The sequence below is a fragment of the Polypterus senegalus genome, unplaced genomic scaffold (assembly GCF_016835505.1).
Source record: "Polypterus senegalus isolate Bchr_013 unplaced genomic scaffold, ASM1683550v1 scaffold_4381, whole genome shotgun sequence".
Taxonomy (NCBI): domain Eukaryota; kingdom Metazoa; phylum Chordata; class Cladistia; order Polypteriformes; family Polypteridae; genus Polypterus; species Polypterus senegalus.
The window spans coordinates 1,616-27,077 of record NW_024382080.1 but is presented as its reverse complement, the minus strand read 5'-3'; the positions used below and the strand labels follow the sequence as shown (position 1 = coordinate 27,077).

General features: G+C 40.9%; 1 long non-coding RNA gene across 1 annotated transcript; it reads right to left on the bottom strand.

The window, feature by feature from the left end:
- Positions 1-10,154: 10,154 nt before the first annotated feature.
- Positions 10,155-16,439, bottom strand: LOC120520986. The gene is made up of 3 exons (XR_005631939.1): positions 15,677-16,439; positions 13,204-13,378; positions 10,155-10,221 (listed from the first exon to the last, which is right to left on the bottom strand). It is a non-coding gene; the product is annotated as an uncharacterized LOC120520986 (long non-coding RNA).
- Positions 16,440-25,462: the final 9,023 nt, after the last annotated feature.

Here is a 25,462-nt window from a genome sequence, read left to right as displayed (position 1 = left end):
TGTATTTGATCAGGAGGGACACCAATGTGGGAGTGTGTGGGGTGTTAGGTAGGGCGTATAAGTAAATGACTCAAAGATCGGGGAGACAGGGTAGAAGGGAAGTTTGGACAGGCCTGGTTTCACATAAATGGAAAATACATAATTTCACATAAGTTTCTACTCAAAGAGTCAAAGATAATTGAGTATTATATTTAAATCACTGGCCTTAAATGCAATGAAAAAAATAATAAACTGTATGAGTAGTTCTGTGTAACTGAACAAACAGTGGACTGAGTATTCTGACTCCATCCCTTTCTGCAAATTTTACTATGTTACAGATTTAATTTTAAATAGATACATTTTTGCCTATCCATCGACACTGAATAACCCATAATGACAAAGTGAAAACAGGATTTATTAAATATCAAAAACCATAATCTCTCATTAATACAAGTGTTTAGCCACTTAACTAAATATTTTGAAAAAGCCCCTTTGGCAGCATTTCCAGCTTCAAATCTTCTTGCTAAGTCTCTATAAGCTTTTCACACCTGGATTTGTTGGGTTTATCCCATTATTCCTCTTAGATCCTCTCAAGCTCCATTAGATTAAATGGTAAATGAATGTAAACTGTCATCTTCAGGTCTCTCCACACATGTTCTATGGGGTGTAAGACTGGGCTTTGGTTGCCACACAAGGACACTCAGAGCCTTGTCCAGAAGCCACTCTAGTAATGTAGACTTTATGCTTTGGGTCACTGAACAGTCATCCCAGTCCCAGGTGGAGTGATCTCTCTAGCAGGTTTTCTTCAAGGACCTCTCTGGATTTGTCTGCATTCCCTCAATTTTGGCCAGTCTCCATGTCCCTGCACCACCACAGCACGATGCTGTCACCACCAATCTTAAGTACAGGAATGGTGCTACACAGATAATGAGCAGCGCCTGGTCTTTGACAGACAAAGTGCTTGATGTTCAGTTTTTTTCTCCCCAGACCAGCATTTCTTTCTTCCTCATGTGCTCAGACTTCTTTATATTGTCAAATGTCTTTTTACTTAACAGGGCTTTCATCTAGCAAATCTCTAAAAGATGCCTTATTGATGGAGTGCTGCTGAGATGGAAATCCTTCTGGTAGGGTCTTCCATCTCAGCAGAGGACTTCTGAAGCTCTAAGAGTGATCATTGGATTATCAGTCACCTCCTTGACTAAGGCCATTCTTGCACAGCTACTCAGTCTGACTGGATAGAAAATTCTCCTTGAAGAGTTCTGGTGTTCTTAGACTTCTTCTATTACACAATAAGTGTAGTAACTGTGCTCCTGTGAACACTCAAAGCTTTACAAATAAGTTTATCCTGTTGCTTCATTCCATATTTCATCACAACTTGTGTAAGAGCCAGTCTTAGAAAGTTAAAGTTTTGAGTTAAACTCATATTAATGTTTGCTTAATTTGAATAGAATATAAATTTCTTTCATAGTCATAACTTATGGTATAGTCTTTTCCCCCTATAAGTTAGTAAGAGATAGAACCTTCTTACTATAACTGAGAAACAGTGTGATAATAAGCTTAGTTGTGGAAATAACAGGTCCCAGTAAAGAGAGACCTGAAAGACCCGTTTTTCTACTCAGTGATGGGATAAGCATACAGTTTTCTGACCGTTTAGAAATGGTTCTGAAACGTTTTGAAATGGTACAGAAATGTTAAGTAAATAGTAACAATTTGAGATTTAACAAGATTTAAGCTTTGATCTGAACTTTTCTTAACATTAACTTTTCTTTTTGTTATTTCAATTTCCTTTTTACTTTGAAACTTAACTAAACCTTTAAAAAAGATATGTTGTCTGTGGAATCATTTCTGCACGTAAGGCTTTTGTTGAATCCCATTTTTGAGTTGAAGCTGCTGAACTTTGGTAATTTTGGGAAAATGCAGCTACATTTTCGTCAGAAAACTTGACATCTGAAAGCCTGGAACTTGGACTGGATTCTACCATCTGAGTACGGAGGACATTTCTGCTCCAGAACTTGTCAACAAAGAAAAGAACTGAATCATTCAGAGGTACTGTGCTCTTATCTACTACCTCTGCATGATCGTAAATGAAAGCAAGGTCACGTACCTTGAGAAGATTTGAGAGACTGTGATATTATAAAAAGATGTCTTGGAAAAAGACATTTTGGATGTTTGGATGTGCTTTTGCCTGAGTCATTGAAGCCTTGTTACAAGGAAGTGATCTGCGTTGTTGGAACGTCCTGATTGTGACGAAACTGCTGTCAGGAAACGTCCTGTCATTTTACTCAAACTGCTGTCATGGCAATGTCTAAGCATAGCTCAAGTGACATCGGCAGTGATCTGAATACAGACTCGAACTCAGAAAATATAATTAGAGATCTTAAAGATCATATGAGTAAAATAAAAGAACAGCTCTCTGAGCTTGAGGCTGAAATAGAAAATCATTTAGAAGTAGCAGAAAGACTTCAAAGATTTTGTGAGATGCATAGTGAGATAGAGGATCTACATAAAAGGCTTCTATCATCGTTAAGTAAAGAAGGAGCGATCAAGAAACAGAAAACGACATTCAATGAAAGCTCTAAGAAATGGAATTAATTTATTGAGGCTAGAGCGGTATGGCAGAAAGATACAAATAGCCTGTTAACACACAAATCTGATGAACAGCTAGTTAATCAATTTGAAGACATGCAATTACAAGAACAAGATTGCTCAAAGTTAAAAACACAAAAGATGTCTCCTCAGTTAAATCACGCTCTTGATATTAAAATTGATTCTTTAGCCTAGAAAACCGCTTCCGTATCATCACCTTCTTCAGCAGTTATAGTTGAACAATCAACACTTGATAGATATCCTACAAAGGTTAGATGAACTAGAGTCTGAAAGGCAGGTACGGTCACTAACTGCCTCAGGACAGCCACTGTTATGCGTACACGGTCTTATTGATATATTAGCGCAGAATCAAGCTGAATGTCAAAGGGCAATTATTGAAATGGCTAAATCGTTAGCGGATCAAAAGAAAACACCTGCTCCAGTACCTCCAACACCTCCAGCACCTCCAGTGCCATGTGGTGAAGTACCACACAGACAGGTCCCTTTATTTTCAGGTGACCCGCTGACTTATGCAAAATTTATCAGAACCTTCGATCACGCTGTAGGTGATATATTAGCAGACCCACAAGATAAATTAGATTATTTGATTCAATATACAAGAGGGCCGGCCCAAGAAATGATTGAAGGGTGTACATGATTGCCACCAGATCAAGGATATGAAAAGGTTAGAAAGCAGCTTGAAAGTTACTATGGCAACCAAGCGTTCGTAATAGATATATACGTAAGTAAAGCTTTGAAGTTGCCTCAAATAAAACAAAATGATGGGGAGACTATGCAACCTTTCTTGATAACTGTATGGACTCCATGACTAAAGTAAGAAATCGAGCAGCATTCAATAGCAATGAAAATATCCGTACTATACTCTCCAAGCTCCCACATTCTCTACAAGATAAGTGGTGAGACATAGCTCATGAAATTGAAGATGAAGAAGATAGAGAGATTGACATTTGTGATTTAACTATCTTTTACATAAACAGGCTAAGAAATTTATGTATCCCTTTTATGGTAGCTCTGAGAAAAAGAAAACAGAGACTGGAACTTGTGCCTTTACTGTGGCCGGAGAAGAATGCACACTACAAGTAGTTCCTGTTAAAGTAAAATCCAAGAAAAATGAAAGGTATGTAGAAACATGCTCCTTTATAGACCTCGGCAGTAAAGTAACAATCTGCACTGAAGGGCTCCAGAGATATTTGAGCCTTCAAGGGAGAAGAACACAAGTATCTCTCAAAACTATGAGTAACTACGATGATGATTCAAAAATGCTAACCCAATGTTCTGTCTTATCAGATTTGTAAGTCTGTGGTCTCAATGATGTTGAATATATTGATTTGCCAAAGGTCTTCATACAGGTCTCCATTCCAGTGAGCAGAGAAAGTATTCCATTACAAGAAGAGGCATATCTTAAAAGGTATGTCTATCTCATATTGACTCTGAAGTTGATCTTCCAAGATAGGAATCAACTACCCAGAAATCTTCGAGCAGTCACGAATCATACCTAGCCAAAGAGGTGGACCTCACCCCATGAAGACTGCACTTGGATGGGTGGTTGGTGGACCATACAAAGAGATAGATGACCTCAAAAACAAAGTGGTAAGCTCCTGTGTCAATAACAGAGATTGAAAATATGTTGCTGCAACAGTATAACACAGATTTTCCAGAGCACAACTGCGAAGAAAGGAGAACATCAAAATCATGCGCTCATACAGTGGAACAAATTTTGTTGGAGCAGAAAGAGATCTATGAGAAGCTACTACAAAATTGGAACACGAAAAATCAGCAACACTATAATTCAAGAATGTCAAAATGGCTTCCACCAAGAAGAAATTTCGATCCAGGGGACGTTTTTCTATTTGTAGACAAAGCTACACCTCGCAATTCCTGGGTAATGGGTCAAGTCATCAAGACAATGCCAGAATGCAAAGGTGCAGTCAAAAGAGTTTGTGTGCAGACCAAAACCAGCACACTGGACAGACCTGTGAATAAACTGTGCCTGCTTCAAGAAACAGCCAATGTTTGAAATAGGAAATTTTAAAAATGTTTGTTTGCAGTGTTATTGCTAGTGATTTGAAAAGAACAGTTAATATAAAAGTAATTGGCTCGTATTGAAGTAATGAATAGTAATTGCCTCTGCTCCTGCATAACCAATTAGGGGCCGGAAATGTAAGAGACAATCTTAGAAAGTTAAAATTTTGAGTTAAACTAATATTAATGTTTGCTTAATTTGAATAGAATATACATTTCTTTCATAGTCATAACTTATGGTATGTCTTTTCCCCTATAAGTTAGTAAGAGATAGAACCTTCTTACTGTAACTGAGAAACAGTGTGATAATAAGCTTAGTTGTGGTAAGAACAGGTCCCAGTAAAGAGGGACTTGAAAGACCCATTTTCTACTCGGAGATGGGATAAGCATACAGTTTTCTGACCGTTTTGAAATGGTTCAGAAATGTTAAGTAAATAGTAATGATTTGAGATTTAACAAGATTTAAGCTTTAATCTGAGCTTTTCTTAACATTAACTTTTCTTTTTGTTATTTCAATTTCCTTTTACTTTGAAACTTAACTAAACCTTTAGGCAATGGACAAACTCAAAGAACATTATGTTGACTATGGTGCCGGTTTATTCAAGTGGGAGTAAACTCTGTGGAGCATGGAGATCAGAACATCCTCATCATCTACATGTGTCTGATAGACAAACTGCATTGGATCGATATGTTCTGAAACCAGAGGTTAGAGCTGTTTGAGGACCAATGATGTATGAAGTAAGAGCAATTGAAGTCCTTGGGATCACTGGATCACAGCAGCACATGTGAAGAACAGGAGTGCCAGCGACCAGTCAGCATGGATTTGGATGAGGAGATCATGTCTCGCTAGTGTGGTGAAGTTGTATGAGGAAGGAACAAAAACAGATGACCAGAGAGGTGTAAAAGAAGTGAGAATTAAGGGCGCAGTCTGTTGGTGAATTGACTCAAACACAAGAAATAAAGAGATGTGAGGTGAGGAACATTAGTATTACATCTAGGAAGTAAACATTTTAGATTAAAATGCACAATCAGAGGTCTGAAACTTGAAAGAAGAAAGGCCTGGGAATTGTAGTGAAATGCTCATCAATTACATCAAGACAGTGGACAGAGGCCATGAATAAGACTAGCAGGATGTCATGTCATATAGCGCCTCCATATGGAGTATAAGTCACGTTAGGTTATACTAAAGTGTTTTGACACACTGGTGACACCTCATCTGGAGTGTTGTGTGCAGTTTTGATCTTCGGGCACATAAAGTCCAGAGAAGATCAACAAAGCTGATTCAGGACTGAGAGGTCTGCACTATAATAATACATTTATTTATATAGCGCCTTTCCCATGCTCAAGGCACTTACAGAATATAAGAAAGAACGGCAGGGTATACAGTATATAGCATAGTACAAAGCAAATAAATAAATAGAAGATTAAGACAGTAAATTCAGAGAAAGCCTAACTGACAACAGAATTGATGGTCTAGCACACACATACAGGTTACATGAGCATCTTGACAGAGAGGTAAACTGAGAGAAGGGAATGAAGTCAAGTAGAGCTAAAAGTCTTCCTGAACAGATGAGTTTTAAGTTGTTTTTAAAAGAATTCATGGAGTCAGCTGACCTGACTCCTGAAGGCCCTGCTGTCATCCATGGAGTGTAGATTAGTGTGGGGCATAACAGGATTGCCAGAATCAGAGGACCTTAGTGGACGGGCAGGCACATAGTGATGGAGAAGGTCACTGATGTAGTTTGGCGAGGTTATTTAAGGCTTTGTAGGTTATTAGTAGGATTTTATATTCGATTCTGTAAGACACAGGGAGCCAGTGAAGACGGAGCAGGATGGGTGTGATGTGCTCGCTGCTGCTGGTTCGAGTAAGGACTCTTGCAGCTGAGTTTTGAATAAGCTGGAGCTGTGATATAAGATTAGAAGGGGCACCTGCCAGCAGCGAGTTACAATAATCTATGCGGGATGTGATAAAAGCATGGACAAGTTTCTCAGCATTAGAAAAGAAAGGAAGGAGCGAACACGGATATGTTACGGAGGTGAAAGTAAGAAAGTTTCTTAATGTGATTTATGTGGGTGGAGTAAGAAAGGGAGGAATCAAAAATGACACCAAGATTCTTTGCAGTAGAGGCAGGTCTGATGAGATCACCACCAAGATGGACTGGGAAGGAGCTCATTTTATTAAGCTGCATTTTAGTCCCAATTTGCAGGAGTTCAGTTTTGTTGCAGTTTAATTTTAAAGAGTTCTGCTCCATCCAGGTTTTAATTTCACTAAGGCAGGTTGTGAGCTGAGAAAGCTCTGATGAAGTTCCACTTTTAACATTGAAGTAGAGTTGAGTATCATCTGCATAAAATGATAGCCCAGTCCATAGCTACGAATAATATGGCCAAGGGAAGCATATAAATACAGAAGAGAAGAGGGCCGAGGACAGAGCCCTGAGGAACTCCTTGTGTGACTGGCGCCGAGCTGGATCTGCTGTTGCCAAGACTAACAAACTCTTGCCTATCAGTCAGATAGGACTTGAACCACTGGAGGGCAGTGCCAGAGATACCCAGCATGTTCTCCATTCTAGACAGTAGAATGTCATGTCTGACAGTGTCAAATGCTGCACTGAGGTCTAATAGAATTAATATGCTGGTTTGTCCAGAGTCTGCTGCCATAAGCAAATCATTGGTTACCCGTAGCAGAGCAGTTTCACAGCTGTGCTGCATCTGAAACCAGACTGAAAGGGTTCCATCAAATTATTAGACGTTAAGTAATTGGTGAGCTGGGAAGCTACAACACGCTCAAGAGCTTTTGACAGGAAAGGTAAGTGGGAAATAGGCTGGAAATTGTTAAGATTGTCAGCATCAAGACCAGACTTTTAACATTGGGGTTACAGAAGCGATTTTAAAAGTGAGCGCACAGAGCCAGTGTCAAGGGATGAGTTTATTATTGTTGTAACAGTCGGGATTATGGCATGAAGGCAGGATTTAAGTAGTGTGCTGGGGATGGGGTCCAGTATACAAGTAGTCGGCCTCATCTTACAGAGCAGGTTATTAAAAAGCAGATGTGACTGGTGAGAACTTAGAGAAGGAGCTGGATGGAGTGGGAAAACAGGGAGAGATATAAACAGATGATGTATTTATGTTAGTTGAATTATTTAGATCTTTAATTTTGTTACGGAAAAAGTGGAGGAATTCCTCACAGACTTCAGTAGAAGAGGTAGTTGGGCCAGATGCAGGTTCGAGTAGTTTATTAACTACAGAAAACAAAACCCTTGGGTTATCGTGGCCACTTTCTATTATTCTGCCATAGTGGGTGTTCTTAGCAGCAGTTAGTGCTTCTCTGTAAGCTCTTTGGTGGTCAGAGAAAGCCTGGATGTGCACAGTGAGGCCAGTCTTACGTGACATTCTCTCAAGGCGTCGCCAGCTGCTTTCATAGATCGCAATTCTGAGTTATACCAAGGAGCTGAACGTTTAAAGGAAACCTCCTTATGTTTTAAAGGAGCTGTTTTATCTAATGCTGAATGAAGGGCTGAGTTATAGTGGTCAACAAGACTATCTAGTGTTGACGGAATAGGTGCAGACAGTAAAAGATCAGAAATGGATCCAGAAAGGATAGAGGGACAGATATTTTAAGGTTTCTGTAAGAAATTTGTCGTTTACAGGTAAGAGGAGGTAAAGGCAGTGAGACAGTAAAAAATACTGCTTTATGGTCAGAGAGTCCCAAATCAGTGCTGTAAATATTGGCAACAGATAGTCCAGAAGTGCAGATCAGATCCAATATATGACCACCAGAGTGGGTGGGAAAATCAACATGTTGTGTCAAGTCAAAACAGTCCAGTAAGGATAGGAATTCATTTCTCAGTTTAGATGTAGTAATGTCAATATGGATGTTGAAATCACCAAGAAGGATAATTCTCTGAGAGTAAGAGCTTAGGTGGGTTAAAAGTTCAATCAGATCAGATAAGAAGGATGCATTGTATTTTGGGGGACGATAAAGAACAATGAGTGAGACAGGACCTGTTTCCGTTATTAGTTTAAGAGCCAGGCACTCAAAAGACAGTGGACAGTCAATTGGGATTCGTTTGATATTTAAGTCTGCTCTGATAATTACGCTAGCCCACCTCCTTGTCTAGAGCTGCGAGGTTCTGTATGGAAAGTGAAACCAGGTGGAGTCGCCTCCGTGAGAGACGTCAATTCGTTTGGTTTTGCCAAGTCTCCGTTAAACACAGTATATCAAGTTTGGTGTCAGTGATGAGTTCTGACAGCACCAATGCTTTGCCATTAAGAGATCTCGAGTTAAACAGAGCAATATTAGTCAATGAGGCATCTTTTGCACAGAGCTGTGATCAGGGTTTATTTCACACAATGTAAATTTGGCACACTGACACTTGTATTTCCAGGGCCATGAGAAGGAAGGCTTATTCCTGAGCAAATGCTGCCGGTTGTCTTTTCATTCGCAGCGGTGGCGCGACCTGACCCGCGATGTATATATTTCGGCGCTGCAAAATACCGCGTCTTTTAGGATGTTCCAATCAGACCATTTGCTCTGGACAAACTGTTTAATAAGAAGGAGTTTGTCATGAGAGTATTTTAGCATGATACTTGGCAATACTTATCTGAAAAGCAGTGGAGAAGCAGCACAGCATAGCGGAACCATTTGGATTAGATGAGATGAACGGCGATAGCAAAGCAGCAGAAAGCATAGCAGGAGGAGGTAGCAGGATTTGCAGGTTCCAATACACAGCCACAAACAATAACGCTTGATAATTTCATGCGTGATCGCCCGAGCCATAAGCCAGGTTAATATGAGCATCAGATCAGATCCCAGTCGTACAGTACTGTAAAATGAATCGGGAGCAGATCAGCATAGCGAATATAATCACGGAGAAAGATCATCCCGAGGTCATAGATCGCCAGGTACAAAGAAATGTTCGTAGGTCTCGTCCCGCGATCCACAGACTCAGCTGTTCCCAGTCAAAGTAGAGTCCATAAAATCTGAAAATATTAAGCCAAATCCATGCAATTCAGGTCGGCTGTATCCACGAACTATACGTACAGTAAAAGAAATAAAACAAGCGTGAGAAAGTGTAGAATAAAGGCGAATTTTGCGAAAAGTGTTGTTAACAGGGAGGAGCGGCAGCAACTTGCGTGCGCAGCGTCCCTCACCTGAAGTGAGGACAGGCTGAAGGACTTGAACCTTTTCAGCTTAAACAGAGGCAGATGAAGATGTCATAAATTAAGCTGTTAACGTTATGAAAGTAATTTTTTCATTTTTATGATGTATTTTATTATATTAGATGGAAACTTGATAAGGGTAAATATCACACAGATGTTAACGTTTTTCTCCAGAAAGAGAACAATAGACACAAGGAAAAAGTGTGGTGGAGAGAAGGACTTTAGGACCTTAAAAATCTGACAATGTTATTTTGGAATATATAGAGTATAAAAACAGTGAGCTTATTGAGATGAATGGCCTGATCTCGTCACCACTGTTCTAAATGTCTAACTGAGGAGCAGAATCCTGAGGAGCTGATGACCAGAGACACAAGACCAGTGCCTTACCTTTAATACAGGCATCAATGGGAGTGGGCTGGAGACTGGCCTGAATGTCCATCAAGAGGTCTGGTCCTGGTGAAATAAGAAGAAGAGTCAGTTATAACAGTAAAGATGAAGATTAACAAAAGTATACAGAAGTACACAGTGAGGTATACAACTAGAAAATATCAAAAATGAAGGTGCACTTTGTCAGGCCACAATAGAAGACTTAACGTCTAAAAGTAAAGAACAAATCACCGATGTGTGTCCATATTGGGAGTCTGAAATTAACTGTCCAGGAAAGAAAACCAAGGAAATGACACACCAGACAGTATTAGGAACAGCAGACATATTGTGTGTTTATCATGCTGAGGAGAGCAGGAGGCAAAGTGGAGAGCAGGAACTCTTTACTGAGGCCTCAGGAGAACAACAAGCTTCATGGGGATTTGAGGGGAAACAATACAAACATGGATGAGCATGAGTGTGGACATCTAAAGCTGATGTTTACACACACGGACATCAATGGTGTCAGAAAACAACAGAATCTGTAACTTCCTGTTAATTAACCCTCCTCTTGTGTTAGCTTTCTGTTATCATCTCTTATGTTAACGGGTCGGTTTTGACCCATGTATTAAATCAGCTATAAAATACACTAAAAACAATAAGCTATCATCCAATTTGTTTCTCATCTCTTGGTTACCTTGTTAGGCTTCCTTAGCCATGAAAATGTTGGTTTTAATACTTTTGGTGTGGGCCTCTGGGCCTTTTTTTGTCAGTATACCCCTTGATTTCAATTAAAAAATGGTAAAATGAACCTCAAGAGAATCATATTAATAAATAAAAGGTTGTTGTGTTACCTGACTAATACTGAGGGGTATAGAACACATCTCTTAAATAAATTTGTTTTATTTATTTTTCATTTTAATATTAATAACTAAAGTGACATCTATGGTGTTACAGGTCAATTTCGACCCATAGATATTTACATCGAGAAAAGGCAAAAAAAATATTTTTTTCAGCAATAGAACTTTAATATAAACTGAAAAAAATGAAAAGCAGAACAGGTCATGACACAAAATATATATTTGCATGGTCAAATAAACAAAAGCCAATCAAGAAAATCAAACAAATTGAAATCAATTACAAGTTCGAAACTAATATAAAGCTAAATCAGAGTAAAAACCTGCTTGTGTATGTGTGTGTTTAGGCGCATGTGTGGCAAAAGTGACACTTTTGTGTGTTCTTTGCAGAGATATTTCTTGTAGTTGAAACACAATACATTTGTCTTACTGTCCTTACCCTGCAGTCCAGTGGTCATATCGAGGACCACACGTTTTCCTGTTTTTTCTCAGGGATGCCACTTGCAGCTTTGCCTGTGTAAATCTGTAGATTCCAGGCATAGCTGGTTCTTGCGTCACAGGCTGCCCAGATTTTATGCCATATTTCCCTGGCTTACTGGGTATGTATTGCCGGAAGGGGCATTTTCCTCGAAAAGGGACAAGACGTTCATCCACTGTCACCTCTGGCTCTGGGTTGAACATCAGCGGAAGGAGCTGCACCCATCTCTCCCAGACATCCCTGATGGGACCAAGCTTGTCAGATCTCACTCTGGTCTCTCTGTTGTCAAATCTGAGGACTCTTGATATCATTTGAAATGTCTGAAGTGACATTGTTGCCCGGAAAATATTTCTGCCTGTTGATGCGTCCCATAGACTATCAGTGGCCTCATTGCAGGATCTGTACACTCCAGCAAGAAGAAGAACACCAATGAAAGCATCCAGGTATTCCTCATCAATGTCTTTCCACATGTCGCCATGGACTTTTTTTCCTTCAAGGTTCATCATAGTAATGATGATTCTTTTTAGTGACAATGGCATAAATAGCTCAAAACATGTCTTGATGTCACTGACTCTGGTCAGAGCAAACCTTGTGATTCCAGGAGTCATTTTGATGACATTTGCAGCAGCTGTCCTGCCATGTTCATCATGAGGTACTGAGCTCCAAAAGATCTTACCATTTTTGGACTTGAATCTTTCAGCAGGAGCAGCTTCAGCACCAGTGACCTCCTCATCCGACTCATCAGATGTGTCTGTGTCTTCTGGATGATACTCCACATTGTCTTCCTCCTCAGAAACCTGCTCATCTGAACCGCTATGCTGCTCTGTGTCCTCTCCTTCATTTTCACCAAAAATATGATCCAGAACTTGGCTCACTGTAAATCTTCTTCTCATTTTTGCATGCTGCAAATTGTAAATGTGCACTCTGCAAGTCAAATGGCCACTCAAATGAGTGAATTCACCTCACATCTCTGGACATGCGCGTCTTTGTTTGTTTTGTTTTTGTGCAGGTATACTGGAAAGCCACGCAAAATGAGAAAGCTCACATGATTAGGAGAGGAGCTGGTTGTCAGTGTGTCAGCTGACAGTGCACTTAGGATTTCAGTTTTGGCTCTAATTATTGCTTTATCTCATATTATCATAACTGGGTGAAACCTACCCTAACAACACAAAGGTCATAATTTCAACCAGAGCATTTTATAATTTAGTAAATTTTTTTATTTTGCTTTATTTTGTTGAAATAGAGGTTCCTGACAAAGTCAAAAAGCCTTGATGCAATAAACAAATTTATGTGATTCTTGTATGCATTTAAAATTTAAAATGGGTCGGTGCAGTCCCTAACACAAGAGGAGGGAGAAAGAAAAATAAAATATTATTACTGATCATCCTGCTAAGCTGTAGGTGTAAGTTTATAAAGTGTAGAAGGGGAGACATGCAAGTCAAATGTGCTGTCATAATAGGTGGCACATAGGTGACAGTAGCACCCAGTTATTAAATGACCACTGACCCCTTTAAAGACTTTAATAAAAACTTAAAAGAGAAAATCAGAGGAACAGGAGTAAGTGTTGGGATTGATTGTCATCAAGCAGACATCTCGGTGTAAGTGAAGGACCTGACAGTTGTGTGTCCGTCAGACAGTAATGCTGTGTTTTGTGCTCCTGTGATTCTCACTTTGTTTCCTTTTGTAATTTCTAGACATTCGTTGTTTTGCTCTCACACAAGACCTCCATTAACTCACCGCCCTCTGTCACTTCCTTCAGTATTCTTGTCAGATTTGGTGATGGAAATCTCATAAGTTCTTCAGCTAGTGCCTCCCACAGGCTCACCAGTGCCACACTCTCCATCTTCATTATTTCACCGATGAAGGACTCCACACCTGCTCGCCCCTCAGACTTTTCTTTGGCTTTGAATCTCTGAAAGACAAGCAAGTGACCAAAAGGGCTAGTTTAAAAAGACCCCTGGGGAGCAGAGCAGAGTGGTCAGTAGGGTCTGATGACCTCACAATAACAGAAAGACCTGCTATGGAGGGTCATGCAGTCTCAGATGATTCTCCTGAGCTCACCATCTCTGCTCAGCTCTTCAGCAGTCCTGTTTTGTCAAAGCTGAAAATATCAGTCAGTTACAGGAGAAACCTTTGTATTAGACCAGGATATTCTTTACCACCAAGATGGGCATGGCAAACAATTGGTACTACCTAAAGAGTTTAGGGACAAGGTGTTAAAAATGGGGCATGATATCCCATGGGCCGGGCATTTAGGAAAATGAAGACTAGTGATCGCATTACAAATATTTTACTGGCCAGGTTGGTCCAAAGATGTAGCCAGTCATTGTAAGAGTTTACTGAATGTCAGCTTGTAGGACCTGTTAAGAAAGGAGACAGAGCTCGTTAGTCCCGTACCTGTGATAGAGGACCCCTTTTAGTAGAATGGCAATGGATATTGTAGGCCCCTCTACCACATAGTAGTAATGGGCATCGTTACATACTGGTCCTATGTGATTATGCAACGAGATATCCAGAGGCATTCCCATTGAAGAAGGTTAAGGCTACTCAGGTTGCTAATGCCCTAGTTTAGTTTTCAGAGTTGGCATCCCTAGGAGATGTTGCCCCATCAGGGCTAATCTTACCACTGAACTAATTAAACCGGTGTATGGTCTGTTAGGGATCCAGTGTTTGAGAACCACACCTTACCATCCACAGACGCATGGCCTGGTAGAAAGCTTCAATGCCACTCTGAAGAAATGCTAAAAATTTGTCTGACACTGGGGCCGACTGGAATCAATGGCTGCCATACTTGTTTTTTGCTTACAGAAGTCCCCAGGCTTCCAATCGCTTTCACCATTTGAACTGGTCTATGGGCGAAATGTTCGAGGCCCTTTAGCTGTGCTGAAAGAAGCATTAGAAAATGGCAGTGGTCAAGAACACCTGAATATTTTAAGTTATGTTATTATAATGAGAGATCGATTGTCTGCAATGTCTGAGTTGGTTAAAAAGAACATGTTGCAGTCAAAAAAGAAGCAGAAAGCCTGGTACGATCAAGCCTCACGCACTCGCAGTTTTCAACCCGGTCAGAAAGTCTTATTGCTGTTGCCCTATCGACTAATAGTTTGTTGGCAAAATGGCAAGGTCCATATAAGATTGTTTCACAAAAGGCCAGTAAATTATGAAATTTATATGCCAGACTGGTCTAGAAATATCAAGTCTTCCATATTAACCTGTTGGAAAGAGTGGAAGGAAAAAGCTAATTCTGAGGTACAGCCTTTGATTCGAGAATTCAAGACGAAGAGGAATTACCAGAGCAGTTCCTGCCTGCAACATCATCTTCTGCCGATCTACCTGCATTGGACCATCTTTTGAGAAGCAACAGGAACAGTTAAAGCAGTGATTCCGGAGCATCTGTTCAGCAAAATACCTGGTAGGACTAATTTAATAGAGCATACCATTTGCCTCACCCCTCCAGGTCCCGCACGACAAACATGCAGCAGAGTTCCAGCTCGCCTGCAGGAGAGCTAAGGAAGAAGGTACAGTCTATGCTCCAATTAGGTATAGTAGAACCATCTACCAGTGAGTGGTGTAGTCCAGTAGTACTGGCCCCAAAGAAGATTGGACAAATTCGGTTTTGTGTGGATTATTCTAAACTAAATTCAATTTCTGCATTTGATCCTTACCCTATGCCAAGGGTGGATGAACTGATAGAACAACTAGGTCCAGCTATGTTTTATCAACTTTAGACTTATGCAAGGGATACTGGCAGGTGCCATTAGCAGACACAGCTAAACCCCTCATGACATTTAAAGTGCCTAGTGGATTGTATCAGTTCACCGTCATGCCTTTTGGATTACATGGAAGCAGCGAATTTCCCAAAAGGGTTTTTGGATATTGTTTTGTGAGGAGCAGAATCTTATGCGCGAGCTTATATTGATGACATTGTAATATACAGTGAGTCTTGGCATGAACATTTATCACATCTTGTTGATGTTTTTCATAGGTTAAAGCAAGCCGGCCGGTGGTAAATCTGGCTAAAATGTGTATTAGCTAGATCTGAGGTACAATATCTGGGATACACCATTGAGGAGGATTTACAGTAGGTCTGATGACCTCACAATAACAGAAAGTCCTCCTATGGAGGGTCATGCAGTCTCAGATGATTCTCCTGAGCTCACCATCTCTGCTCAGCTCTCTGTGCCTTGTACTGACAGGGAGACCTGCCTACCTTGGCCTCATCGTTGGTGAGGATGTTCTTGGTGACCAGGTTCTGCAGGATACTCGTGATGTCGTATTCAATCACATAAGCCAGGTAGGGCTTGTAGTACTCGGTGATCTTGAGGAGATCCTCATGAGAGAAGGTTTGTATTACTTTAGGAAACTTATGTGTTAAACCTGAAATGGAAAGAGAAAAGATGAAAATTCAGAAATCTGGGCGTGTTGGAGGCTGAGGGATCAGAATTTAGTCTGACATGACTGCCTCTCTCAGTCCTAACTAGTGGCCTCATCTATTCACACAGTAAATATGAGAGAATAACATTAATGACAGCCTGGGCTGGTCACATAACACAGTGGAGCTGCTCTATATGCTTATATAGACAGTATAAGACCCCTTTGTACGGAGCAGACTGTGCTCCTTTTATATGAGTTGTGACGTCCCTAACATGTTCAACAACTTTGTGATGGCCAGTGTGGTGTGCTCGGTCAGTACTGTCACTTCAAGTGAGGACTACCACATCAACAAGATGATTAAGAAGGCACTCAATCACTGACCACAAAACTTAGCTTTGGAGGAGTGGATGTTTGACACACTAAATTAACTGTGATCACCAAGGCTCAATGAGAACAGCTGTCTCGGTCACTGTAGTGTTTTCAGCTTCCTGCTCCAAAAGAAATGTCCATACCTGACTTTAAAGGAAACAGCAGCCTGCACTGTAAAAAATAATGCTTTAAAAGTAGTTAAAAACATAAGGCAACAAATTGCAAGCAATATTTTTGAGTAGATTTAATATACTGCACTATTGAGTAAGCTTAATTTATTAATTTACTCAAATTTACCTAAAATAAATGAGTTTGATTAAATATAAGTAGTGGCGATAATGGTTTTATTTTACTCTGATTTTCTTTTGAATTACTCAAAAAAATGAGTAATAATGCAATGCTGGACAGTAATGACTGTATAACAAATACATGCTAAAAATCCATATATCTTTATTTATTTGAACATACACAGATAGTCACAACAATGTGTGATGCTATAGCCTCACCGTGATGCAGATACATTGTGGTTTAGATGGATATGGGGCTGGACTATCAATAAGTTTTAAGTGTGAACCACGGTGAACATTATATCAGCCAGTTTACCACGGGGTTAAAGAAAAACAATTTTTTTCTTTTAAGATTTTTGGTCTTACCCTCCGTTGTTTAGTTTATTTTCTAGATGTTTCACGCATAACATACTATTTTTACTGACCGGGCTTTTTTTTTTTCATTTAACAAGGGCACAGACGCTAAGCGCAGTCACAGGTGCCTGGGAAGATCAAACAACAGCTATAGGGGGAGTCTAAGTTGTGTTAGTAGTGTACGTGTATCCTAATGTTTAAGTTTGTTTATTAGTCACCTTGAGGTCAGGTATAAATATTTAGTTTTTTGTTGTTTACTGTTTTATTATGTATATGTTGTTGTCGGCTATTTTGATTTGTACTTGCAGTGTACGATTTCCCGACAGGACTTAAATGGTTTCTCTCTATGATTAGCTAAGCTGATCCTGGCAATGGAAAAGGCTTTATAAGTACTGTTGTGGCCACAAGAAAGGAAATAAAGAAATGGGAGAAAGAAAGGATCGCTTGGAGAGAATTAAGAGGGGTTAGGTAGTGCGAGGCACGCCGGCCTAAGAGGTGCCTAGTGGCTGAGCTGTTAGTTGCTGTAAAGGAGTGTGTTAGGCTCCCGAGGACCAAAAAAAAACGACTCCTGAGATTTTTTATTTTTGGAGGAGTTGTACTGGTGACCTGGACTGAAACAGAGTCCAGTTTTGTATTTTAAGGCTGCCCTGGACTTTTCATGGGCTGGAATTGATTATATTTATATATTAGGGTAAGAGCCTTGGTGTTTCCCAATTTCTATTTTTGTCTTTTTTTTTTCTTCATAATTTTATTTTGTCTTGTCACTGGATTATTTATATGTTTTTGTCCATCCTTTTTTTTTTTTTTCCATCAACAACTATAATTTTTTTACTCTATCATGGAATAAATAAATTACCTTCTCTTTTGAACATCTGCCTCTCTTGTTACTCCCTCAGTCCTGGTCGGTCCCAAACTAGCAGGCCATCTGCTTTAGTAGATGGCTTGTGACATTTTGATGGCAGCGGTGGGATCGACTGGGGACTTGGAAGATCTTAGAAAGAGCAGAGATGGCACCCAAGAATGTTTCTGTATCCGTGCCAGCTTCTTTGTCAGATGAAGAACCACAGACACAGTCCCTAGAGTCATCGGAGGCAATGTCTAAAGAGACACAGACATTGGAAAGAATGTTCCAGCAGTTTCTACAAGCACAGAAGCACAAGGAGAAACAACAAGAGCTGAGGTGGAAGTCGTTGCAGGATCAGTTTACATTACTGCAGGTGGAGGTACAGCGAAGACGTGAGGAAAGACCTTCAAAGAAACCTGGAGTGGTTCGTTCACCACTTATAAGTCCCAATCTAATGTACGCTGGAGGGTGTGGAGGCTAACATCAGTAACTCTGCTGCAGGATCTACCAGGTGGGTGGAAGGTTTAAAGCTCCTCCCCTAAAAGGAAGGTGAAGATATAGAGATGTTTCTTTCCATCTTTGAAAGAGTGGCTGTTTTCTCATGGCCTAAAACTGAATGGGCAATAAGATTAGTACCCCTATTAACTGGCAAGGCACATGCAGCTTTTGTGGCCATGGACCCTTCTGGATCATAAGACTATGAGTCACTTAAACGGGCCATATTGAATAAATTTGAGATTAGTAGTGAAAGTTATCGTCTGTGGTTTAGAACTGCAGAATGGAAGGAGGGTGAAACCGCATTGGAGCTGCAAGCTAGATTGAAGGATTTATGCATTCGTTGGCTTAAGCCCCAACAACATGATAAAGAGACAATAATTGACTCTATTATTTTGGAGCAGTTTTTGCAGGTGGTGAAGCCTGAGCTGAAGACTTGGATTTTAGAACATCGGCCAAAGTCTTCACGCCAAGCCCCGAACTGGCAGAGGTCTTTCAAACTGCTCGAGGCTATCCCAAGAATCTACAAAGAGTGACCAAAACTAATAGGGCTCCAATGACTTATCCAATCCTTCCTAGTGCATCCAAGGTCATGGTAGGTCATGGTTCTCTTACCTCTAAGAGCAGGGAGGGATGGGGTGTAGCCAATGTAATATGTTATCAGTGTGGACAGCGGGTCATAAGAAAATACTGTGTCCTATGGCCAAGAGTAGATCAGGGTGTGAGGAAAACAAATTTTGTTATGTACCGTGCCCAATTCCTTGGAAATTAGTGCAGAAAAATCAAAAATTGGTTAAAGTAAAAATAGCAGGTCGAACCAGAACAGCATTGCTTGATACAGGAAGTACCCAAACCCTAGTGAGACGAGATATTCTTGATAATAAATTGCTGTCGACATCCAGGAAGGTGGTTCTGAGATGCATCCGTGGAGATGAGGTTTCTTATCCTCTGGTGAAGATGTGCATTGAGATAGGAGGCCAGATGTATGCAATGTCAGTGGGAATAGTGGATGACATGCCATACCCAGCCTTGCTTGGACTGGATGTGCCAGATATTGATGGCTTCTTGCAGCAGAGCCTGTGTGCAGGAAGCCCGGTCTTGACCAGAGCTCAAGCAGCTGCAGTCAAAGCAAGTGACCAGGTGGACTGGAGCACTTTACCTTTTCCCAGGGAAATGAGGTCTCAGTCCGTAAGACCCGCAAGTAGCGGAAACGGGCAAAAATTTTGGGATTGCTTGCCCTAGATACTGACATTGCTCCTGCCTTAGGTGATCTTGATTGCTCACCTTTCATTACAGGGAGATAGGGGCCTTGCAACGTGGCGATCCCAGTTTTCAGTCCTGTTTTGTCAAAGCTGAAAAATATCAGTCAGTTACAGGAGAAACCTTTGTATTAGACCAGGATATTCTTTACCACCAAGATGGGCATGGCAAACAATTGGTACTACCTAAAGAGTTTAGGGACAAGGTGTTAAAATGGGGCATGATATCCCATGGGCGGGCATTTAGGGAAAATGAAGACTAGTGATCGCATTGCTAAATATTTTTACTGGCCAGGTTGGTCCAAAGATGTAGCCAGTCATTGTAAGAGTTGTACTGAATGTCAGCTTGTAGGACCTGTTAAGAAAGGAGACAGAGCTCGTTAGTGCGTTACCTGTGATAGAGGATCCTTTTAGTAGAATGGCAATGGATATTGTAGGTCCTCTACCACATAGTAGTAATGGGCATCGTTACATACTGGTCCTATGTGATTATGCAACGAGATATCCAGAGGCATTCCCATTGAAGAAGGTTAAGGCTACTCAGGTTGCTAATGCCCTAGTTTAGTTTTCCAGAGTTGGCATCCCTAGGGAGATGTTGACCGATCAGGGGCTAATCTTACCACTGAACTAATTAAACGGTGTATGGTCTGTTAGGGATCCAGTGTTTGAGAACCACACCTTACCATCCACAGACGCATGGCCTAGTAGAAAGCTTCAATGCCACTCTGAAGCAAATGCTAAAAAATTTGTCTGACACTGGGGCCGACTGGAATCAATGGCTGCCATACTTGCTTTTGCTTACAGAGAAGTCCCTCAGGCTTCCACCGGATTTTCACCATTTGAACTGGTCTATGGGCGAAATGTTCGAGGCCCTTTAGCTGTGCTGAAAGAAGCATTAGAAAATGGCAGTGGTCAAGAACACCTGACTATTTTAAGTTATGTTATTATAATGAGAGATCGATTGTCCGCAATGTCTGAGTTGGTTAAAAGAACATGTTGCAGTCACAAAGAAGCAGAAAGCCTGGTACGATCAAGCCTCACGTACTCGCAGTTTTCAACCCGGTCAGAAAGTCTTATTGCTGTTGCCCCTATCGACTAATAGTTTGTTGGCAAAATGGCAAGGTCCATATAAGATTGTTTCACAAAAGGCCCAGTAAATTATGAAATTTATATGCCAGACTGGTCTAGAAATATCAAGTCTTCCATATTAACCTGTTGAAAGAGTGGAAGGAAAAAGCTAATTCTGAGGTACAGCCTTTGATTCGTAGAATTCAAGACGAAGAGGAATTACCAGAGCAGTTCCTGCCTGCAACATCATCTTCTGCCGATCTACCTGCATTGGACCATCTTTCGGAGAAGCAACAGGAACAGTTAAAAGCAGTGATTCCGAGCATCTGTTCAGCGAAATACCTGGTAGGACTAATTTAATAGAGCATACTATTTGCCTCACCTCTCCAGGTCCCGTCGACAAACATGCAGCAGAGTTCCAGCTCGTCTGCAGGAGGCGCTAAGGAAGAAGGTACAGTCTATGCTCCAATTAGGTATAGTAGAACCATCTACCAGTGAGTGGTGTAGTCCAGTAGTACTGGCCCCAAAGAAGATTGGACAAATTCGCTTTTGTGTGGATTATTCTAAACTAAATTAAATTTCTGCATTTGATCCTTGCCCTATGCCAAGGGTAGATGAACTGATAGAACAACTGGGTCCAGCTATGTTTTTATCATCTTTAGACTTATGCAAGGGATACTGGCAGGTGCCATTAGCAGACACAGCTAAACCCCTCACAACATTTAAAGTGCCTAGTGGATTGTATCAGTTCACCGTCATGCCTTTTGGATTACATGGAGCAGCAACGAATTTCCAAAGGTTTATGGATATTGTTTTGTGAGGAGCAGAATCTTATGCGCGAGCTTATATTGATGACATTGTAATATACAGTGAGTCTTGGCATGAACATTTATCACATCTTGCTGATGTTTTTCACAGGTTAAAGCAAGCCAGCCTGGTGGTAAATCCGGATAAATTTGTATTAGCTAGATCTGAGGTACAATATCTGGGATATACCATCAGAGGAGGATTTGTAAAATCTCAGGTGGACAAGGTGAAGGCTGTTCAGGATCGTCCATGTCCTAACACCAAAAGACAAGTTTGGTCATTTCTAGGACTGGTTGGATGGTATAGGAGATTCACTCCGTGCTTTTCGGAGATTGCCATCCCGCTTACTAATCTCTTACAGAAGAAAGAGCCCAACCATGTGAAATGGACTGAAGAATGTGAAAAATCTTTTGCTAAATTGAAAAATGCAATATGTTGTAACCCTATTTTGAAATGTCCTGAATCTACCTTTTTGTTTACAGACAGATGCTTCGGGAGGGGGTCTGGGTGCTGTATTGCTGCAGGGTGAGGGAGAAGATAGACACCCTGTTGTCTATATAAGTCGAAAGTTGTTCCCTAGGGAAATGAGATATTTCACGGTTTAGAAGGAGGCACTGGCAGTTAAGTGGGCCGTGTACTCTTTGAAGTATTACCTGCTAGGTCATCCTTTTGTTGTGGAGTCTGTCCATCGTGCGTTGCAATGGTTAGCACGGATGCGTGACCAATGTGCGAATTTCACGGTGGTATTTGTCCTTGCAACCATTTAAGTTTACACAAAAGTATATACAAGGGAAACAAAATAAATGTGCTGACTTTCTCTCTCTCTCAATGCAAGATATCAAGGGGATGTGTGACGCTATAGACTCACCGTGATGCTGATACATTGTGATTTAGATGGATATGAGGCAGAACTATCAAGTTTTAAATATGAACCACGGTGAACAATATATCAGCAAGTTTACCACGGGGAATTGGGGAATTAAAGAGGATTTTTATTTTTTAAGATTTTGGTCTTACCCTCCGGTTGTTTAGTTTATTTTCTAGATGTTTCACGCATAACATACTATTTTTACTGACTGGGGTTTTTTTTTTTCATTTAACAAGGGCACAGATGCTAAATGCAGTCACAGGTGCCTGGGAAGATCAAACGACAGCTATAGGGGGAGTCCAAGTTGCGTTAGTAGTGTACGTGTATTGTAATGTTTAAGTTTGTTTATTAGTAACCTCGAGGTTAGGTATAAATGTTTTGTTTTTGTTTCATTATGTATATGTTGTTGTCGGCTATTTTGATTTGTACTTGCAGTGTACGATTTCCCCGGCAGGACTTAAATGGTTTCTCCCTATGATTAGGTAAGCTGATCCTGGCAATGGAAAAGGCTTTATAAGAACTGTTGTGGCCACAAGAAAGGAAAAAAGAAATGGGAGAAAGAAAGGATCGCTTGGAGAGAATTAAGAGGGGTAGGTATTGCGAGGTACTTCAGCCTAAGAGGTGCCTAGTGACTGAGCTGTTGGTTGCTGTAAAGGAGTGTGTTAGGCTCCTGAGGACCAAAAAAAGCGTTGTCAAGCGTTGTAAGCACACAACCGGTTTCATCGATAAAATCACATCCAACTTTTAAGAGTTTAAACATTGATAAACATCAAAGTGTCCACTACTGAAATCGTCACCTGTGAATCTAAGATGTTTAAGAGGCATTGGCGGTTGTCGAAAGGTGTAAAATATTTGGCTATTTTGGTACACTTGAAAGCGACAACCGAACAATTCAGCGGCAGCCATCAACTCACATGCAGAACCATAGGTGAAGGGCTTAAGCATTTCACACTTCTAGTGCTCCTGTGTAGTATAATTATCTCCTGTACCGTCATCAGTCCACACCTTGAACCTGTCCCAGTCATTCAATACATAAGACACAATGTTCCTCCGGATATCAAGAGTGAGCCTGTTATGGCCGTGCAATATGTAACAAAGAGAATGGAAAAGGTAGGTGCCATCTCTGGGCATGGAAACCACTCGGTAAGTGACAGTTCTTTGATCGATAGAATTTCTTGAAGATGGGCCCATAAGTAACAAAGGCTGTTGAAAAGTTCAATATGGCGGCCGACAGTGGCATCATACCACCGAAATAAGTACGTTACATTGGTTTCGGTTAGTGCAGGGAAGCCGCCTACCAAATTTCGAGAAGATGGGGCCATAAATAAGAAAGTTCAACATGGCGGACGTTGTTGACCGTTATGACCATTACGCGTAGAATTTCGAAATGAAACCTGCTTAACTTTTGTAAGTAAGCTGTAAGGAATGAGCCTTGCAAATTTCAGCCTTCTACCTATCACGGGAAGTTGGAGAATTAGTGACGTTGGAAAGTTCAATATGGCGGCTGACAGTGGCGTCATACCACCGAAATAAGTATGTACATTGGTTTCGGTTAGCGCAGGGAAGCCGCCTACCAAATTTCGTGAAGATAGGGCTATGAATAAGAAAGTTCAATATGGCGGACGTTGTTGACCGTTATGCGTAGAATTTGAAATGAAACCCGCTTAACTTTTTAAGTAAGCTGTAAGGAATGGGCCTGCCAAATTTCAGCCTTCTACCTACGGGAAGTTGGAGAATTAGTGGCGTGTGGAAAATTCAATATGGCGGCCGACAATGGCGTCATACCACGAAATAAGTACTGCATACATCGGTTTTGGTTAGCGCAGGGAAGCCGCCTACCAAATTTCGTGAAGGTGGGGCCATGAATAAGAAATTTCAATATGGCGTCACGTTGTTGACCGTTATGACCGTTACGCGTAGAATTTCGAAATGAAACCTGCTTAACTTTTGTAAGTAAGCTGTAAGGAATGGGCCTGCTAAATTTCAGCCTTCTACCTACCGGAAGTTGGAGAATTAGTGACGTGTGGAAAATTCAATATGGCGGCCGACAATGGCATCATACCACCGAAATAAGTACGTACATCGGTTTTGGCTAGCGCCGGGAAGCCACCTACCAAATTTCGTGAAGATGGGGCCATGAATAAGAAAGTTCAATATGGCGGACGTTGTTGACCGTTATGACCGTTACGCGTAGAATTTGAAATGAAACCTGCTTAACTTTTGTAAGTAAGCTGTAAGGAATGGGCCTGCTAAATTTCAGCCTTCTACCTACACGGGAAGTTGGAGAATTAGTGGCGTGTGGAAAGTTCAATATGGCGGCCGACAATGGCGTCATACCACCGAAATAAGTATGTATATTGGTTTCGGTTAGCGCAGGGAAGCTGCCTATCAAATTTCGTGAAGATAGGGCTATGAATAAGAAAGTTCAATATGGCGGACGTTGTCGACCGTTATGCGTAGAATTTCGAAATGAAACTTGCTTAACTTTTTTAAGTAAGCTGTAAGGAATGGGCCTGCCAAATTTCAGCCTTCTACCTACACGGGAAGTTGGAGAATTAGTGACGTGTGGAAAATTCAATATGGCGGCCGACAATGGCGTCATACCACGAAATAAGTACATTATCGGTTTTGGCTAGCGCCCGGAAGCCACCTACCAAATTTCGTGAAGATGGGGTCAGCCTTCTACCTACACGGAAGTTTGAAAATTGGTGGCGTTGGAAAATTTAATATGGCGGCCGACACTGGCGTCATACCACCAAAATAAGTGCATTACATCGGTTTTGGTTAGCGCAGGAAGCCGCCTACCAAATTTCGTGAAGATGGGGCCATAAATAAGAAAGTTCAACATGGCGGGCGTTGTCGACCGTTATCGACCGTTATGACCGTTACGTGTAGAATTTCGAAATGAAACCTGCTTAACTTTTGTAAGTAAGTTGTAAGGAATGAGCCTGCCAAATTTCAGCCCTCCACCTACACGGGAAGTTGAAGAATTAGTGATAAGTGAGTCAGTGAGTGAGTGAGTGAGTGAGTGAGTGAGTGAGTGAGTGAGTGAGTCAGTGAGGGCTTTGCCTTTTATTAGTATACTAGCAGAATACCAGCGCTTCGCAGCGGAGAAGTAGTGTGTTAAAGAAGTTATGAAAAGAAAAGGAAACATTTAAAAAATAATATAACATGATTGTCAAAGTAATTGTTTTGTGTATTTGGCGGCAGCGTCACAAAGTTTTTTTCGTCTAGCTGCATCAGAAAATGTACCACGACGTCTGACACGCCT